The following is an 8,526-nucleotide window of genomic DNA, read 5'->3' on the forward strand; positions in this document are numbered from 1 at the left end:
CAAACTCCGAAGATGGAAGAAAAAAAGACCAAGCGTTGTCCTTGGGGACCAAATCTCTTGGCCCAGGTCCCAAGGAAATAAAAGGCACAGCAGTTTGTTGAGTTGTTCCCTTTTGCACTGGGAGAGTCCGGGGCACAGGGATGGGGTTTATTCATCTTGGTATCCACAGTGCCTGCCTGGCACAGAAAAGGTGCTCAACAAATGTTCGGGGGGTAATAAATGAAGAGCGTGGAAAATGACCTTATGAAGGGGAAGACTGGGGGGAAAGTACCACACGGAAACCACACTATGGCGCATGCTTCTCCAGCATCACGCACTGGGCATCACCCCGCACAGAAAGTATAAGCAAATGGCCAAGAGTCTGCGCCTCAAGACGCCAAGCGCCTCAAGACGCTCATAAGGCCTGCGGTTGCCCAACTGTCTCGTGCACAATAATACAGTCATTAAAGTTACGCTTACTGAATGCTTACCAAAGGCAGACACAACACTAACCACTTTAAGTGCGTTATTTCGTTTAAGCCTCACGCCAGCACCCGAGAGGCAGGTGCTATGGATATTCCCACTTCACAGAGGAGAAAACGGAGCCCCAGAGAGGTGATTTGCCCAAGGTCACGCAGCAAGGCAGAACTGAAACTTGAACTTGAAACTCAATCTGTTAATTTGAAGGTAACTGGTTAATTTGAAGTTTTGGGCTGATTATTCTCATTGAATTGCAGACCTGAGACCCAAACAGCCATCCGCCTGGAAGCCACCACTGGAAAAATATTATTCTACTAGTTGGCAATTTGAAAGAATGAAATCTTACCATTTGCAGCAACGTGGATGGTATTATGCTAAGTGAAATAAGTCCATCAGAGAAAGATAGATACCATATGTTTTTACTCATAGGTGGATCTTGAGAAACTTAACAGAACACCATGGGGGAGGGGAAGGGGAAAAAACGTTACAGAGAGGGAGGGAAGCAAACCATAAGAGACTCTTGGATACTGAGAACAAACCGAGGGTTGGTGGGGGGTGGGGGACAGGGGAAAGTGGGTGATGGGCATTGAGGAGGGCACCTGTTGGGATGAGCACTGGGTGTTGTATGGAAACCAACTTGTCAATAGATTATATTTAAAAACAAAAATAAACAATAAAAAACCAAAACAAAATAAAAAAGAATATATACTGATTTCCAAAAAGAAAAAGAAAAATATTATCCTGATATCAGTGTATCAGAATTTGATAATGATCCACATCTTACTTTCTTGCTCTTGGGATTTTCCTTCATCTTTCCAGATCCCTCTCCCTGCTCATCTCCTGGAGGGTGTTGTGTTGTGCTGTGTTGTTTGTCTTTAAGCTTGTGCACGCATCTGGAGGATGATGATCTCCTAGAAAGGAATACAACCACATTCCCGCTTTCTTCTTGCTTCCTTTGGAGGCAGGCGGCCACCAAAGCGCCTGTATAACATTCACCAGAGTGCAAGCTCCAGGAGGGCAGGGACCATGTCTGGTTGGATGGCTGGCACCGTAGTGGGTGCTGACAGAATATTTGTTGAGTGGACGAATTTTGAATATCCCTTGAACAGAAATGGCACTGGCATTGCAAAGCAGGGTACGATGCCTTCTACACTGCATAGCAACTCAATCTCTTTAATGTCTCACTCCCTGGGGGGATGTTCCAGAAGTCACCATCTCTCTTCCTTTGGGCCAGCAAACCACAAAAGGCTGCCTGTTGGGTCAGCCTGACCGGCTTTCCCGGGGCCAACCTTTCCTGGCCCACAGTGCCCTCCCAGAGGATGAGTTTCTGGGCAACATACATCCAGCCCCCAAGGAGCCAGGGTGACCTCATAAAGGAAATTCTCTGCTGCTCTGTAAGAACACTTTCCCAAGCAGAGGGCCGGGAGCCCATGTGACTTGTGTGGCCCAGGATGGAGTCTCTGGGGTACATGAAGCTCTGGAGGACCAGGGGGCATGGAGATCCCACCAAGGAGCACGCCTCTCTGCTTTTTGAGTGTCCTCCATAATCCTGACCATTCCCCCCCCATATCACCCTTCTAGTTAAGGTTGCTCTCTGCCTGGACCTCTTTCAGCATTGTTTTCGCATTGTTCTTCTCTTCAGGGAGCATCCTGTTTTAGGCTTTCCTCCCAATTGAATTTGTCTTTCTCTCTCTGAGCCAAATCTTATTTTGTTATTTTCCATCAATATCTTTAACCCCTCTGAGGCATCCGCATTACTTCTCTGCCCTCCTTGGCGACAGCGACACCTCCCAATTAAGAATCGTATGCAAATGTCATTAGTGTGCTGTTTACCCCGTCTTCCAGATCGTTATTAAAGACGTTACATAAGAACGGAGCAAACACCAGTCCCACGCACCTCCGGCGAGGCCGTGCTCCGCCATTTATCTTCGGTTTACACGTGTGCACTATTTCATTTCCAGAGAAAGGTTCTTCTCCGTCCGCGTTGGAGTTATTTCCGAAGAAAAGTTTCATAAGAAGTTACGGCAAACGTTTTAGTAAGGCCTAATCTTACAGCCACCCCAGCACCCCTGCACGTGTGGTCCCGGCAGCAGAATGAATACGCTAAGGAACCTTCTTGTTTTCAACAGAAACCCTGCCAGGGCGTCCGGGGTCTTTGGGATGTTAGCCAAGTTCCCTTCGATATCTCTGCATCACTTGGTCGGCCAGCCAAGAACATGTGTAAAATACCTACTGAATTCCGGCTTCCACTGTGCTGGGAGGACACAAGAAAACAGAAAAAGTGGTCCTTGTCCTCGAGAACCTTATGGCCCAACGGAGCAGAGAGAACATCTGTGCACACGGACCTGCCACACAGAGACACCTGACGAAAGCACCATATGATCCAGGTATAAGCTATGCTTTAAAATATCCGAGTGTGGGGGGCACCTGGGTGGCTCATTCCGTTAAGCCTCCGACGTCGGCTCAGGGCACGATCTCAACGGTTTGTGAGTTTGAGCCCCGAACTGTCAGCCCACTTCAGATCCTCTGTCTCCCTCTCTCTCTGCCCCTGCCCCGCTCCAGCTCCCTCACTCTCAAAAACTAAATAAACATTTAAAAATAAAACAAAATATCCGAGTGTGGCACACATTTCAAAACTGTAGCTCATCATCATGGAAAATGTCAAACACACACCAAAAGCGGAATGAATACAAGCCTCCGTGCACCCATCATTGTTTCAAAAGCTGCAACGTTTTGTCTTTTTTATTCCATCTCCTTGCTCCTCCTATTCCTTTTCTGTTTTTTTTTTTCCTCCTGGAACACTGGATTTATTAAAAATTTTTTTTTAAGATTTATTTATTTTTGAGAGACAGAGAGAGAGAGAGGCAGAGCGTGAGAAGGGGAGGCACAGAGAGAGAGGGAGACACAGATTCCGACGCAGGCTCCAGGCTCCGAGCCATCAGCACAGAGCCCAACGCAGGGCTCGAACCCACGAACCGCCAGATCATGACCTGAGCCGAAGTCGGACGCTCAACTGACTGAGCCCCCCAGGAGCCCCTCCCGGAACACTTGAAAGCAAATGACAGATGTCCTACTATTGCACTAATAATTACTTCAGAGTGCACCTCTAACAGATAAGGACTTTTAATATATATGTGTATAACCACTATACCATTATCACGCCGAACACAATTAAAGATAACGTTTATGATGCATCATCTAACACCTGGTCCTTGTTTGACTTTTTCCCTGGATTGTCCAAAAACTGTCAATCTGCAGTTGGTTTATTTGAATCAGGACCCAAATAAGGACCGCCTTTTGTATTTGGTGGAATGCCTCTTAAATCTCTTAATTACAACATACCTTTTAAAAAATTCATTTGTTGAAGAAACAAAGTGATGTATCCTGTGGAATTGCAAATGTAGGCCATCCTAAAGGACAGTTTGTTACGTAAAATACAAACACAGAGAGATATACAGTAGGAGACCATCCAAGAGAAACGAAGGATGTCAACACATGTGAGACAGGGACCCTTGGAGCTGGAAGGGAGCCCAGAGGTTGTTCACACGAACCCAGCTCCCGCCCCACCCCTACCTGCGCCTTAAATCCAGGAACTTTGCTGGCATTGACCCTGACAAACATCCACCCTCTTAAATCATTCCTCTGCGGGTAAAAAATATCTCTCATTCAGCTTAGCAACAGTTACAAGACATGTTTCGACAAGTCTATAGAGAGTCTGCTAGAATGTGGCCCCACTACCGGTAAACTCTCCTGTGTCTGACCCGATGGATCACCGGGTGACGGGACAGCAAGGCCAAGTGCAGAACACCCGGCCAGGGCCGACCGGCCCCAATACCACACTATATGGGTGGGCGCCCTGCAAAGGCTTCAAGCTCCTGAGCCCCCAGTCTCCTCCCCATCTGAAGGGTCGTTGTGCTCAGGAAGAAGCCAAAGGATGTAGGGAGATTGCTGGGTGCCCAGTACCCGGCAGGCAGCCGGGGCTCCTTGGCGGAGAGCTGTGGTACGAGCTTGGCTGGGCTCAGCTCAGTCTGCACCACACCAGACAGACAACCTGTTTTCTCTGCCCAACAGCAGGTCACCGCCCCGGGGAAAATCTACCCACTTGATTGGCTCTAGTAACAGCCTGGGTGGGAGCCCACAAAACATTTGATTAAGGGTGGGGGGAAGGGAGCGGTTATTCTGAGTCCTTTGGCGGGGTGGGGGGTAGTCTTAGGAGTGGCGTTCCAAGTTTGGATGACGGCCTAGAGAACAATCCCTCTGTCTTTTCTGAGATAGTTGTACCCCACGAACATCATCTTGCATTTCCGGTCTCAGCTTGAGCCTGTGTCATTTTCCCAAAATACTAAGTAGGTTAGGTAATTCCTTCAGGGCCCTCGGATGCTCATCGGCCGTGATGTGCTGATTGTGCATTTGTTTACCCAGAGGGAACCAGGTGAGGATCCCTGCTTCGCCTCTTCCTCCCTTGCCCACCTCCGGCACGCGTGCAGCACCACAGGCTTCCCCGCGCTCCACCTGGAGACAAGGGAACAAGCCAGGCCTGCACCTGGCCCGCGCCCCTCCCGCCCCTCCACCCCGGGATCAGCAGAGAAAAACTGCATAAAGGATTTGGGCTGTCGCAAGAGAAATCCGAGCTGTTATTGGCGTCCTCTCGGCATTGATCGGGGCCCGCAATGCTTAATTCCTCGTTTTTGTGGAGTCGTCCTGAGTTCCCGCCCCGTCTGCAGTCCTGGTTAGTTTCAGCGTTCTGCTGAATCCAGCTCAGCCCAGCAGCTGTTGGCTGCATCAGGGCGGCCGGCTCACCCCCTCCTCCTCTATTAGCAGACTCTCCACCCCTCTCCTCTTCCCTTCTCCCTGGCCAGCCCTCAGCAGATGCTTTAGTTTCTGGAGACCACCCGAGACCCAGCAAAGCTTTCCTAAATCCATTAGAAACCCATTATTTAGGGTGGCCACCCCTACTCGCCCCCGCCCCCAGTCCCTCTCCCCTGACCACGAAGCACCCGCACCCGAAGGCACCAGGAAGCTGGGACGCTGGGGGTTGGGTTCCCCGAGGGAAGAGGCCTGCCTGCATCCAGAAAAAACTCTGAGTGCCCTCCCCGGTCGCGGTCGCGAGGAAGGGTGGCCCGCCTGTTTGGATGCGGGAGAGCTCGCATTAGGCACGGTCTCAACTCCAAACTCACCTGCAGGCCCGCGAGAGCTCTCCAAGTCCTGGCAGAGAAGGCAAGGGAGAAAGGAAGCGATTTCTGAGTCCTTCAAAGCCAGCGATTCAGACAGAACTCTTTACTGCTATCGATGCCCAGCAATCAATAGCTTCTTTTCAATAAGCAAGTCTCATATTTCCACCCCTCTCTCCACAAGCCCCCAAAATAAACCCAGCCAGTCATTAAGAGCCTCCCCTCCCCCTGCTGCTGGTGCTCAGTGCTGACTTGAGTTTCTTTTTTAAAATGGGGATTTCCTCCCGCCCCCTGCCAGTGACCCCCTCTGGTACTGAAAATACAAAACAGAAAAAGCAGCATCAGAGAGCTGATGTCTTTGTAATTCATAAAACCAGTGACAGCCAGTCAGGCCCATCACCTCCCTGAAGATCTGCGAGGCTACATGCTCTCTCCTCTCTCTCTCTCTCTCTCTCTCTCTCTCTCGAAGCCAGGCCCACGGAGGGCTCATTCTCGCTTCTCCAATCGCAGTGTCATTTTATTAATAATTTAGCCCCGGGGTGGGGTTGTCTCTGCTGGTGAGCGGCTCCGGGGCCTCAAGTTATCACAATACTAATGCTACCAATTTATCAGCGCTTGGCTGATGGAGTGTCAGAGGTTGCTGGGAGTGGCGGGGGAGGCAGGCCTGTAATAACAGGGGGGACCTTGTCCAAACAGGACTCCCTGTAAGAGGAAACAGGCTGGCTGCGGTGTCCTGTGTCCCGGCTTTCCCGGGACCCTTAAGGGAAGAATTTGGCTCAGACCCCGGAGTCAGGTAGGCCTCCCAACCAGGACCAAGGGCAAAGGGGCCATGGATGATGTAGCAAACCCGGTGATTTGGATTTCTGAAATCTGGCACGGGGACCCCCAGTGGAGTCTCCTTATGGATCAGCTTGCTGCCTGCCAACATATGGGACGCGTGGCCCTAGCGGTAAGTGGAAGAACTTCGGAGGAATCGGGCGTGATGTTGAGTAACGTCAAATCACAGAGAGGATGTCTCCCTTTCCAATTCTCTTTCAACCTTCACGATGCTTTAAGGGAACTCGGTGACTCAGGCGAGCTCCTGCGTCTTTCCCTGTCTCTCACCCCTCCCTAATGCCTGCTAATCTGCCTCCTTAACAAGGAAAAAGCTGGTCCTCAGGCTCCCCGGCCTGGGATGGGAACAGTACGTCTGGAAATTGATGGCACTGTTTGGTTTTCGTTACATTTTGTCGTATCGTCACCTCGTGTTCGCAGCGAGCTGGTTTTCCATTTCCCATCGTGATATAAAATGTCCTCTCGAAGCGCGTTTGTTTAAGTTACACATCAGGTGATTCAAAGTAAAAAAATAAATCAATGGCTAACAGCCTGGGTGGTCTACAGATAGAGCCGTACGTGTGAAGATGACAAGGGAGCACAGAGAATTTAGGAAACTTGAGTCTGAGTTGTCACTGGGGCAATGAGAACGGCATGGGGACAGGGCTGCTCAGAGTATGCAGTCCGATTTATGCCTTCTCGCCTCTGTGCCCAGCCCCATCAGAGGTGTGGGGGCCTGTATTGGACACACAGTATATACACTGCTTGTCTACCCATCCTCCTGCTATCAAAAACTCACTTTACTGGGCCACCCGGGTGGCTCAGCGGGTCAAGCGTCCAACTCTCGGTTTCGGCTCAGGTCATGATCTCACCGTTGTGCGAGTTCGAGCCCCGCGTCAAGCTCAGTGCCGGCAGTGTGGAGCCTGCTTGGGACGCTCTCTGTCTCCCTCTCTTTCTGCCCCTCTCCCACGTGCCCCGTCTCTGTCTCAAAATAAATAAGCTTAAAAAACACAAACCACCTCACTTTGCTACAGGGAATCGCAATGGTGGTCCATTACGCGGGCGTGTGACTCAAGCCAGGCCAACGTCCATACACGGGCGTGTGACTCAAGCCAGGCCAATGGTAGCCCTTCCCTGGAAAGTCTTCATCCTGAGTCTAGAGGAAGACTCCTCTTTTTCCCACAGTTCTGGAATTGTAACACCGCGGCTGCCCCATAGCTGTTCTCTTGGACAGAACAGGGCTCAGCGTTGAGATGACAGAGGGACCGATCAATCTCTGATCCTGTTGAAGTCGCTGGATCCAGGGAACCACTCCCCAACCTCTCTATTTCTGTGGCCTGTTCCCCTAAGCGAATTCAAATACTTCCGCTTTGTGCTGACAGTAGGTTGAGGGAGGGTTCTGTCACTGGCATTTAAGAGAGCCCTGATGAAATAAACACGTGAAAAGGTGCTCAACGTCATCAGCCAACTGGGAGACGAAAATCAAAACCCCAGCGGGACGCGACTTCGCACCCCCCTACGAAGGCTGGAATCCAACAGGCAGATCACAGCAAGTGTCCTTGAGGAAAAACTGAAACCCTCCAGCGCTGCTGGTGGGAAGGTAAAATGGTGCCACCCCTTTGGGAACCAGTCTGGCCGGTCCCCCAGAGGTGAGACATGGAGTTGCCATTAGGATCTAGAAGTTGCACTCTTCAGGACACGCTCAAGGAAAACAAAAATGTGTGCGTGCATGTTCACAGCAGCATTCTTCATACTGGACGAGAGGCAAAAATAACCCAAATGTACACCCGCTGTTGATGGATAAGCAGAATGTTCCATCTATGCACACAGCAAGATATTTTTTTTTTTTTGGCAACAAAAAGGAGAGGAGTCCTGACACCCACCACAACACCGAGGAACCTTGAAAACATTCTGCCAAGTGGAGAAGCCAGACACGCACACGCAAAAACCTATCGTGTGATTCCATTTCATAGGAAATGTCCAGAATAGGCAAATCGATAGGGACAGAAAGTAGATTAGTTGTTCCCTAGGGCTGAGGGTGGTGGCGGGGGTGACCAGGGGAGGTGACAGGGAGGGGCAGGGA

Source organism: Felis catus, chromosome D4 (assembly GCF_018350175.1).
Source record: "Felis catus isolate Fca126 chromosome D4, F.catus_Fca126_mat1.0, whole genome shotgun sequence".
Taxonomy (NCBI): domain Eukaryota; kingdom Metazoa; phylum Chordata; class Mammalia; order Carnivora; family Felidae; genus Felis; species Felis catus.